Source organism: Dama dama, chromosome 24 (assembly GCF_033118175.1).
Source record: "Dama dama isolate Ldn47 chromosome 24, ASM3311817v1, whole genome shotgun sequence".
NCBI classification, from domain to species: Eukaryota; Metazoa; Chordata; class Mammalia; order Artiodactyla; family Cervidae; genus Dama; species Dama dama.
The window spans coordinates 6791590-6803945 of record NC_083704.1 but is presented as its reverse complement, the minus strand read 5'-3'; the positions used below and the strand labels follow the sequence as shown (position 1 = coordinate 6803945).

Genomic DNA, 12356 nt, shown 5'->3' with positions numbered 1-12356 from the left:
TTTACACCTGAAGCAACTAGAAAAAGACAGAAAGAAGAACCCCAATGTTAGTAGAAGGAAAGAAGTCAGAGGAGAAATAAAAAGAAATGAAGGAAATGATAGCAAAAATCAATAAAAACTAAAAACTTGTTCTTTGAGAAGGTAAATAAAGTAGACAAACTATTAGTCAGACTCATCAAGAATAAAAGGGATAAGAATCAAATCAATAAAATTAGAAATGAAAATGGAGAAATCACAACAAACAACACAGAAATACAAAGGATCATAAGAGACTACTATCAGCAAATATATGCCAATAAAATGGACAACTTGGAAGAAATGGACAAATTCTTAGAAAAGTGTAACCTTCCAAAACTGAACCAGGAAGAAATAGAAAATCTTAATAGATCCATTACAAGCACGGAATTGGAAACTGGAATAAAAAATCTTCCAACAAACAAAAGCCTGGGACCAGATGGCTTCACAGGTGAATTCTATCAGTTTAGAGAAGAGCTAACACCTATCCTGCTCAAACTCTTCCAGAAAATTGCAGAGGAAGGTAAACTCCCAAACTCATTCTATGAGGCCACCATAACCCTAATACCAAAACCAGACAAAGATGCCACCAAAAAAAGAAAACCACAGGTCAATATCACTGATGAACATAGATGCAAAAATCCTCAACAAAATTCTAGCAAACAGAATCCAACAACATATTAAAAAAGATCATACATCATGACCAAGTGGGCTTTATTCCAGGGATTCAAGGATTCTTCAATATTTGCAAATCAATCAATGTAATACACTATGTTAACTAATTGAAAGATAAAAACCATATAAGTATCTTAATTATTTCAAAATTTTTTGATTGAGATTCAATCAAATAGTATCTCAATTACTCAAACATTTAAAGTAATTACTGATATGTACTTATTGTAATTTTAAGTCTCATTTCTCAGTTGATTTTGTTCATTACTTTTTTTTTTTTTTTTTGGTCCTTTCTGGTTTGATGGTTTCTTTTTGTATTATGCTTGAATTCCTTGACTTTTGGCTTCTATAAATCTATTATTTTTTTGGTTTTTAGTTACCATGGTTTTCTAGTATGTCGACCAATAGCCACACCTACTTATTTTAAACTGATAGTCATGTAAGTTCAAACACATTCTAAAAGATCAGTTTTTTTTTTTACTTTCCTCCTGCACATTTTGTGATTTTGATGCCCTATTTTACATCTTCATGTTTATCCTTTTGCTGTTAATAGCTATAATCACTTTTACAAAATTTTTTGGTTGTTTTTTAATCTATGTGCTGGTTTATTTAAGTGATCTTCAATCCTTTTCTATATTTGCTTGTTCTATTGTGATTTTTCCCTTTCCATAGACTCTTGTTTCTTTTCTGTTTAGAGAAGATCCTTTAAGTTTTCTTTTAGGGTAGGTTTTATATTGCTAAATTCTTTTCATTTTTGCTTGTCTGAGGAATTGTTTATTTCTCCTTCTATTCTTAATGATAATCTGCTTGGTAGAATATACTAGGTTTCAGGTTTTTCTCTTTCAAATTTTGAATATATGCCACTCCCTCTGCCCTGCAGAGCTTCTGCAGAGAAATCAGCTGATAGCCTTATGGGGGTTCCTTTGTAATTAAGATCTTTTTGTTGCTTCCTTTAAAATCCCTTTTCTGTAAAATTTGCCACTTCTGATATATGTTGGTGAGGGTCTGTTTGGGTTCATCTTGTTTGGGACCTCTTGTGCTTCCTGTGCCTGAGTATTTGTGTTCTTTTTTTAAGTTTGGGATATTTTCAGCCATAATTTCATTAAATATATTTTTGATCCCCTTCTCTCTTCTCATCGTCCTGGAACCTTGATTAGATGTAGTTTCAGTTCAGTTCAGTTTATTCGCTCAGTCGTGTCCATCTCTTTGTGACCCCATGAACCACACCAGGGAGGCACACCAGGCCTCCCCGTCCATCACCAACTCCTGGAGTTTACCCAGACTCACGTCCATTGAGTCGGTGATGCCATCCAGCCATCTCATCCTCTGTCGTCCCCTTCTCCTCCTGCCCTCAATCTTTGGCAAGCTTTTAATTATCCCACGGACCTCATGTTGCTTTCACTTTTTAAGTTTGTCTTTCCCTCCACTGTTCTGTGGGCGACTTCCAATATTCTATCTTCCAGATTACTTATTTCTTACTTAAGTCTGCTGTTGGTTGCTTCAAGGTTGGTTTTTACCTTGGCAGTTGACTTGTCTAATTTTGATTGGTGTATCTTTATAATGTCTAGTTCCTTGTTCCCTGTTATACATTTCTATTTATAATTTCTAGTTCCTTGCTATGTGTTCTGCATTTCTATGGGTAACCTTTGTTAATTCCTTTAGCATTTCTAATACCTTTTTTAATATTTGGGGTTTCATAGACTAGTGAGGTCTGTTTTATCGTTTGTTCTTTCAGAGGATTTATCCTGTTCTTTTCATTGGGAGTAGTTCTTTTTCTTTTCTTATTTTACTTAACTTTCTTGGTCTCTATGAATTCAGGAGAAACAGTTATCTACTGTGGTCTTAAAGGGGTTTGCTTATGTGGGAGCATCACTATGCAGATTGTGTGAGCCAGTGCTTTTGGTGTAAGGACTGTTTTTGGCATGCTGCGAGCCTTGTCTTTCCTTAGAGTGTGCTGGCTGTTATCCCCTTGATAAGAGTGTGGTTGCTGTTGTGAAGTCCAGACCTGTGCTGGATGTGGGCAGGGCTCTTCTTTGCTCAGTGGCTGCCACAGCCCTGCTGGGGGGTAGGTTCTACTCTGCAGTTGTTGCCGTAGGAGCCCTGAAGGTTGGGTTTGGTAAGGCTTTGTTGCCCTTGAGTACATGTGTCCCAAAGGAGGTGACTGCTAAAGCACATGAAGCCCATATGGCCACAAGTGAACTTATGCGCAACCTGTGTGAGCGTCTGCAGTTCTGCCCAAAGCAGCTCGAGGTAAATATCCTTTCTCTGTTGCGTTCATCCTGGATCTAGTGTTAGGCTGTAGTGTGGAATGGGCTGGTGCTGAGTACCGAGGAGTTAAGAATTGAGATTTTGCATCCACCTGGGACCAACCTGGGCTGACTCTGTGGCAGACCTTCCCCAGGACTTCTCTGCCCCATATCTGGCTCCAGGCTGCAGTGCAGGGTTGGTGGAGCTGGAGTGCTTCCACAAGGAAGCAAACTACTGTGTAGTCCTCTCCAGGGCCTGTCCATGGAGATTTGCATTTCTGTGGTACCACCAGGTATGTGCTGCAGAAGACCCATCACAACTGGACCCATTATCACAGTGCAGATGCTGTCACTGGGCTCAAAGCCAGACCCACCCCAGCCATGCCCTTGCTAATGAACTCCTCAATTCAGCTTGGACCACCTCAGACACTCTGGGCTCTCTCGACACAACTATACCGCGTTCTCTCCCGGGGATCAACCACCCAGGATTTAATGTTTAGACACTGTAAGTACTAGCATCCTCTCTTGACATGTTTCAGACAGAATTGCAGTGAGGTGGCAGCTGCTATCACCTGTTTCTCTCCATGCAAGCAAGTCAGCATGAGTACTTTGCAAGCAGAATCCAGGCTCCTCCAGCCTCTCTATCTGTCCCAGCAGCCCTCTGAACAGGCAAAGGGAGAGTTTCCAGGTGAGAGTCTGCTAGTATGGACCTTCCCTTCTTCACAGATTCTTCCCAGGGTACCAGTCCCATTCTGATGCCTTTTCTTCTCCCACTTCTGCCCACGAACATGGATATTTTCCTTGCAAGTTTGGTAGTATAAGAGATCTACCAGTTTCTAGTAAATTTCTGTGAGAGTTGTTCACTCTGTTGATGTATTTTTGATGTGTTTGTGGCGGGGAGGTGAGCTGTACATCCTACTCAGCAATACTGATCCTCTGGACCAAGCTGTACATTTTCATACCCCCCCCCTCAATGTTTTATGTCTTTAATGTTACAATTTATTGGCATTTAGTATCAGTTAACAAATTACTGTTTGCTTATTTTAAATACTTTTGCCTTCTTACTTTTATTCGACTTAAAAGTGATTTGTAGATTTTTAACTACAGTGGTTATTCATAACCATTACAACATTATTCTGAATTTAACTATATATTTAACTTTACCAGTGAGATTTATATTTTTAGATTTTTGTTACTAATTAATGTCCTTTTGTTTCAGCTTGAAGTTCCTTTAATAGTTTTTGTAAGGCTGGTATAATGGTAATGAACTCTTTCTGCTTTTGCATATCTAGAAAATTCTGTATGTCTCCTTCAATTCTGAAGGATAGCTTTGCCAAGTATTCTTGACTGGCAGGTTTTATTTTTCCCAGCAATAGTTTCTGATGAAAACTCTGCTGGGGGATTTCCTTGTATCACAAGTCTTTTTTTCCCTTTTGCTGCTTTTAACATTTTCTCCTTATCTTTAATTTTTGACAATTTAATTATAATGAGTCAGTGTGAGTCATTTTGGATTCATCTTATTTGGAATTTTATGTGCTTCCTGGATCTGGATGTCTGTTTGTTTCCCCAGCTTAAGGAAGTTTTTGGCCATTATTTCTTTGAATAAGCTTTTTGTCGCTTTCTTTCTTCACTTTCTGGGACTCTTATGATGCATATGTTGACCCACTTGATTCTGTCCCCTAAGTCCCTTAAACTGTCTTCACTTGTTTTCATTATTTTTCTTCTTTTTTGATTGGACAAATCCCACTTCCCTGTATTTGAGTTAGCTAATCTTTTTTTTTTTTTTTTCCTGTTTAGTCTGATGTTGAATCTCTCTATTGAACTTTTCAGTTCAGTTATTATATTCTTCAGATTTGTGATTTCTGTTCCATACTTACTTATGTTTTCTGTCTCTTTGTTGAAATTCTTTCTTAGTTTATGCATTGTTCTGAGCTCACTGAGCATCTTTATGACTATTATTTTGAACTGTTTATCAGGTAAATCACTTATGACCATTTCATTTAGATCTGCTTCTAGAGTTATATCTTATTTTTAGGAGAGTGGGCATATTCTTCTGCTGACTTAAAAAAAAATTGCACAAAGTGAGTCAAGTTTTATTTGGGGAAAATGAGGACTGCAGCCTGGCAGAGAGCATTTCAGATAGCTCTGAGAAACTGCTCCCAAGAGTTAAGGGGGCAAGGTCAACATATACATGATTTTGGTGAAAGGGAGTTCTTACAGTCAGGCACATATTTTTGTGGAATATTTCTGTAAGTCACAAGGAGCAGATGTCACCATGAAGGAATTTAGTGCTTTTCTAGATATGAGGAGGTGCAAGAATTGGGCTTGTAAAATCTGCTCCTGAAAACATCTATCTAAAGACCTGTCCTGCCAGTTTTTCCAGAGCACAGAGTGCCTCCTTCCTGATCGCCACCCTAAATTCTCTTCAGGGCGGTTAAGGTTAGCAGCCGCAGCAACACCTATAATTTAATCCTTGCAGAGGTAAATGACAAAGGCCCATGGCAAGTACCAGTTTGTAGTTGACACCTGTACTTCTTCATTTTTCTTCACTACTTATGTTGGTTTCTGTGCATTAGATGAAATAGTCACCTCTCTCAGTCTTGATATTAATAGAGTGGTCTCATGAAGGAGATGAACCTTATCACGTAGCCTGCGCTGAGCTCTTGGTTGTCTTTCAAACCTTTGTGATAGTCCAAGATATCTTCTTTGTTTTTAGTAGCTCCCAGTAGTGGGGGGGTGTGCCAAGACTTGTCAGTGTTTCAGAGGTAAGTATCACCCTGGATGTATCCTAAATTAGAAGCCTGACCCTCAGGCAGAAGATTTTAAAATAGGTAAATAAGCCTCTTGCAAGGAAGGACAGCAAGATAGAATTTTTGTCTGTGTCCTCTGTAAACCTTGGGAGGATAGTGGGTTAAAATCTGTTTGTTTGTTTTTTTAACAGACCTGTGGGGCCCGGCAAACAGACCTGGGGCCCCTCACTGGCCACCAGAGACAGGTGATCAAAGAGTGTGTCCTTTGGATGGCAGCTGTCAAAACTAGGGAGCTAGATGTATTCACAAACTCCTTAGGGAGACAGGTGAGCAGTTTCACTGTGAGTATTTTCTTATTCAGCTGAGATGTGGGCATTGCTCAGCTACATTCAAGATTTCTTTTAGAGGGAACAGCTTCTTGTGTAGCTATGGATTTAGTGTACCCAGAGGAGGAATTGAGTTTAGGAGCCTCCTATGTTGCTATCTTGGACCTGAAGTCAGAACTAATTGACTTTGGTCAAGAAGATGTCAAGGATATTACAGTTAAGGGTCTAGAAGTAGTAAGATGTTGTAGTCAAGTTTATCTGGAAGCCTATTCCTCAGTCCTAACTGTTGAGAAGGAAGTCCTGGTAGATGCTTCAGTTTCTCCAGTTTTCTGGGGAAATTTTTACAAAAATAAATTCAAGATAGATTAGACTCGAACATAAGACCTGAAACCATAAAACTCCTAGAAGAAAGCACAGAGGGAAAGCTCCTTGATATTGATCTTAGCAATAATTTTTTGAATATCAAAAGCAAAGGAAAAAAATAAAAAACAAGTGAGGCTACCTCAAACGAAGAAACTTCTACACAGTCAAGAAAACATTCAACAAAAGAAAAGTTAGTCTATGAAATGGAGAGAAAATATTTGAAAATCATGTGTCTCATAAAGGATTAAAATCCAAAATATGTAAAGAATTCATACACTCAATAGCAAAACCCAAACAATCTGATTAAAAAGAGAGGAAGTGAATTAACATTTTTCTAGAGAAGACATACAAATGCCCAATCGGTACATGAAAAGATGCTTAACAGCACTAATCATCACGGAAATGCATGTCAAAATTACTGTTATCACCTCACACATGTTAGAATGGTTGTCATCACAAAGAGAAGGGATAACAAGTGTCAGTGAGGATGTATAGATTCTCCACACCTTAGGATCCAGCAAGCATACTTCTGGGTATATAACCAAATGTGTTCAATGGATGAATGAATAAAGAAGGTGTATGATGTGTGAGTGTGTGCGTAAAATTCAGCCATGAGAAAGAAAAAAAAACCTTGCCACTTGCAACAATGTGGATGGACATTGAGCATATTATGCTAAACAAAATAAGTAAGAGAAAGACCAGTGCTGAATGGTATCACTTATATGGGGAACTTCAACAACAACATCAAACTTATACAGAAACAGAGAGAAAGTGGTTGCCAGAGCGTGGGGAATTAGGGAGAGGTTGGTAAAATAGTATAAACTTTGAGCTATAAACTGAGTATGGTCTGAGGATCTAATGTAAAAACCTGATGATTATAGTTGATAACACCATATTGTACAATTAAAGTTTGCTTAGAAAGTAGAACTTAAATGTTTTCATAGAATAAGCAAACTTCGGTCCCAAGAATCACTCCACTTTCTAACTTGCATATTACCCTTTCTTTCCCTTCTTGTCCTCTCCTGGCTATTCCCTGCTCAGCTGAAAGAACACTCTATTGAACACCTGTTGCAAATAGCTTTTCAGTTCAGTTCAGTCGCTCAGTCATGTCCGACTATTTGCGACGCCATGAATTGCAGCACGCCAGGCCTCCCTGTCCATCACCAATTCCTGGAGTCTACTCAAACCCATGTCCATCGAGTCGGTGACACCATCCAGCCATCTCATCCTCTGTTGTCCCCTTCTCCTCCTGCCCCCAATCCTTTCCAGCATTAGGGTCTTTTCTAATGAGTCAACTCTTTGCATGAGGTGGCCAAAGTCAATATTGGAGTTTCAGCTTCAACATCAGTCCTTCCAATGAACACCCAGTACTGATCTCCTTTAAATAGCTTTTAAGAAACAATTTTATAACAAGTCTTGTTAAACACTTCAGTAAATACATTCTGGAATAGTGTCACTCCCATTTGCTTAGATAACACAGTGTTGAAAACATGTTCCAACTAGCCAATAATTTTTTTTTTTTTTTATAGTCAGAGGAGTCTAAGATGATGGCATAGGAATACTTTGAGTTCATCTCCTGCTACAGACACACTAATCTACACCTACATACAGAGCAGTTTCTCCTGAAGACTACCTGAGGGCAGAATGAACAACTACTACACATAAAAGGACCACACAGAATCAGAGGTGAAAGATGGAGATAGGAATCCCACACTCAGTGCAATGATCTGTGGTAAAGAGGCATATTGCTGAGGCACCAGGCTGCACATACCCCTGCTTTTGGATATTTGAAAAAACAGTGGTTTAAAAGGTACCTACACTATCTGACAAGAAATCCATTTGCTAACACTAGAGGTTCTGCCAAATGGGCAGGAACCTGATGGAGCTATCTCTGTATGTTGGCATTGGTGAGTGCCATTTTGAGGCCCTTGAGAGTCTCATTGTCCCGGACCCACTCCAGCTCTATCCATACCCTCGGGGGTTATGCTGCCTTAGGGCTGCCCACAGCTCTCGCCCACTTCAGCCCACACCAGCCTGCCGTTTCAGCCTCAGGAGCAGTTCACCCTGTGGACTGAGCTGGTCTTTTACCCCTCCAGCTCCATCTCTCTCAGCCTGCACCCACTCCAGCCCCAGCCAAACCTGTCGAAGCCCCCAGGTGAAAGCAGTCTACACAAGGATGATCTCACACAAGACCAGGAAAAGTGGCTATTTTGCCTAACTCAAATAAAAACCAAATGTCAAAGAAGAGAGATGAACATGTTTCAGATGAAAGAACAACAACAAAAATGCAGGAAAAACCCCTAATGAAACAGAGATAAGTAATTTGCCTGAAAAAGTGTTCAGAGAAATAGTTATTGAACTTGGGAGAAGAATGGAGGAACTCGGAACTTCAACAAAATCTTAGAAAATATAAGAAGGAACTAACCAAGTTAAAGAATAGCTGAAATTTTAAAATCCTAGAGGCATTCAACAGATGATACAGAAGAATGGAAAAGAAATCTGAAAGATAGAATAGGAAATTGCCCAATCAGAACAGCAAAAAGAAGAAATAATTTTCTAAAATGAGAAGAGTTTAAGGTACTTCTAGGACAACATCAAGTGTACTAACATTTGGATCATCGTAGTCTCAGACAAACAGAGAAAGAGATAGAAAGAAAATTTTTGCCACTTTATTTAATTGAAGGATTGTGGTTTTCTGTCATACATTAACAAGAATCATACATAGGTACACCCCTGTCCCCTCCCTCCTGAACCTCCCTCCCCATTCCACACTTCAAGATTGTCAGAGTCCCTGTTTGAATTCCCTGAGTCATATGGCAAATTCCCATTGCCTGTCTATTTTACATATGGTATTGTAAGTTTCCATGTTACTCTCTCCATACAACTGCCTCCTCCCCTCCCCCCATGTTCATAGGTCTGTTCTCTATGTCTGTTTCTCCAGAGAGAATTTATTTGAAGGGATAATCACTAAAATTCTTCCTAACCGGGGGAATGAAACAGACATCCAGGTGCAGGAAGCACAGAGGGTTCCAAACAAGATGTGCACAGAGAGATCCATACCAAGATGTATTATGATTTGAATGGCATATGTCATAAACAGTCTTAAAAGCATCAAGAAAAAACAGCTAAGACAAAGGAACTCCCATAAGACTATCAACTGATTTTTCAGCAGAAAGGGGAAGAATAAAGGGAGAATTATAGGCCAGGGGGCGTGGTAAGATATTTAAAAAGCTGAATATTCTATCTAGCAAAATTATTCAGATTTGAAAGAGAGACAGTTTCCCAGAGAAGAAAAACTAAAGGAGTTCAGCATTAATAATGTGACCTTACAAGAAGTATTAGTCTTCTTTATGCAGACGAGAAAAGGCCACAACTAGGAATTACAAAGCATATGGGAAAAAAAAAGATCTCACTGGTAAAGGCAAGTACATGGTAAAGGCAGTAGACCAGCCACTTAAAAAGCCAGCATGGAGCTTAAAAGACAAAAGTAGTGAAATCAACTATAACTACAATAAGTAGTTAAGGGATATACAAAATTAAAAGATGTAAAATGTGATATCAAAAATAGATTCCACTCTTAAAGGGCACACAAATTCTCACATGCTTCAGGACCCAGGACAAAAACGGTAATTTGAAAAGATCTCAGCTCAGACTCACTTGCTGACATTTAAAGGCCTCCCAGAGAGGTAGGAAGCAACTGGAACTCACCTTGGGTACACAGATGATGGTGAGAGTCATTATTGGGAATTCATCCTACCATAAGAACACTGGCAAGTATCATTTTTCTATCCTCCCTCTAGTTTATTCAAAACAGGACCCAGCCCAGTTCACCAACCTGTCAGTGCTAGTCGTGGGACGCCCCAGCCCAAGCAACTAGCCAGATAGTGACACAGTTTCACCCATCAGCAGACTGGCTGCCGTAGAAAGTGCTAAGTCCCCTGCAGCACTGAGACCCTCGCCCACCCACCACAGGGCTCAGGACCCACCCCCACTCACAGTCGGGCTGACACTAGTTCCAGGACCCACGGGGCCACACAAACAGCTACTCCTGGATCTGGACCTACCAGCCGCAAGCCAACACCAGTTCTGTGGCCCCTTAGGCCGTGATCCCACATAGCAGCAGGCTGACACTAGCCCCAGGCCTCCCAGCCCCACAGAAAGCTACCCTCAGACACAGCTCCATCCACCAGCATTCTGACACTATCTGAGGACTCCCCCCGACCCAGGCTGTGGTGCCACCCACCAGCAGGTGGGTGCCAGAACTGGGACTCCTCAGACCATGCAACCAGCTGTGACAGGACCCGCCCCCACCCACCAGCAGTCAACAAACTCCATACTAAGCCGGACCCGGCAACCAACAGGGCTGGAGACTCGCCACATCAACCAGCATGTCCACAGTAGCCAGCCGGCCACGGCAGAAGGGCCCACGGGGCACACACAGAGGGCTCGCCTGGAGAAGACAGCTCTGGTGACTAGAGGGTGCGGCTGGACCTCACAGGATGTCTCCCACACAAGGCCACTTCTCCAGGATCAGGAAACAGCCACCCTACCAAATGCATAGAAATAAAAACAGAATTGGCAAAATGAGGTGACACAGGAATGTGCTTCAAACAAAAGAACAAACTAAAATCCAAGAAAAAGAGATAAGTGAGTAGAGATAAGCATTCTACTGTGTATATAATTAAGTGTAATGATCATAAAGATGCTCAAAGAATGTGGGAGAAAAAGGAATAACATAGTGAGAAGTTAGAAGTTTCTAACAAAGAGAACCAGAGATGATGAATACAATAACTGAAATTAAAAATTCACAAGAAGGAGTCAATAACAGAATAGATCATACAAAGGAATGAATCAGTGAACTGAAGATGGAGTTAGTGGATGTCACTCCACTAAGCTGAACAGAAAATAACTTTTTAAAAATGAGAACAGTTTAAGAGATTGGTGGGACAATATCAAGTGTACTAACATTCACATTATGGGGTCCCAGAAGGAGAATAAGAGAGAAAGGAACAGAGAACACATTTGCAGATGTAACAGGTGAAAACTTTTCTAACCTGAAAAAGAAAACACACACTCTAGGTCCAGGAATCATATAGAATCTCAACAAGATCAACTCAAAGAGGATCACACCAACAAGCATTGTAATTTAAATGGCAAAAATTAAGATAAAGAATATTAAAAGAAGTGAGGGCAAAGTAATGAGTTACATACAAAGAAACTCCCATAAGATCATCAGTTCATTTTTCAGCAGAAACTGGACACTAGAAGGGAGTGGCACAATAAATTTTAAGTCATGAAAGCATCTGAAATCAAGAATATTCTATTCAGCAAGTCTCTCATTCAGATTTGATTGAGAGATCAAAAGTTTTACAAAACAGCAAAGCTGAAAGAATTTGTCACCATGAAACCAGCCTTATAAGATATGTTAAAGAGATTTCCCTAAGCAGAAAAGCTTACAATAAGAAATAGGAAAATTAAAAAAGGAATAATCTCATTTGTAAAGCCAAACATCTAGTAAAGATCAGCCATATATAAAATGTGTGTCTGTGTGTTTGCTCTGTTGTGTCTAACTCTGCGACCCCATGGACTGTAGCCCACCATACTCTTCTGTGCAGGCAAGAATATTGGAGTGGGTTGCCATTTCCTACTCCAAGGGATCTTCCCAACCTAGGAATCGAACATGCATCTCCTTCATTGGCAGGTGGATTCTTTACCACTGTGCCACATGAGAAGCCCATAAAACTAGTAGGAAAGCTAAAAGAAAGAATTGGTCAAGTTACCTATATCCACAATAAGTAGTTTAGGAATACACAAAACAAAAACGTAAAATATGATGTCAGTAGCAGTAAGTGTGAGGTGAGAACAGAGTAAAAATTGAGGCTGCTAAACTTAAAAGTATATATAATGCATTATATACATATACATATATGCATATTTTTCTGCATATATAAATATTATGGTAACCACAGACCAAGAAACCTATA

The 12356-nt window shown here is 39.8% G+C and overlaps 1 protein-coding gene and 1 long non-coding RNA gene across 4 annotated transcripts in view; one reads left to right on the top strand and one right to left on the bottom strand.

Annotated features, from left to right (window-relative positions):
* PGAM2 (phosphoglycerate mutase 2) overlaps positions 1-12356 on the bottom strand; it is a 118109-nt gene that overhangs the window by 28164 nt on the left and 77589 nt on the right. The window lies entirely within an intron of this gene.
* On the top strand, positions 1009-11909 carry LOC133045525 (uncharacterized). The gene is made up of 2 exons (XR_009690270.1): positions 1009-3438; positions 5875-11909. It is a non-coding gene; the product is annotated as an uncharacterized LOC133045525 (long non-coding RNA).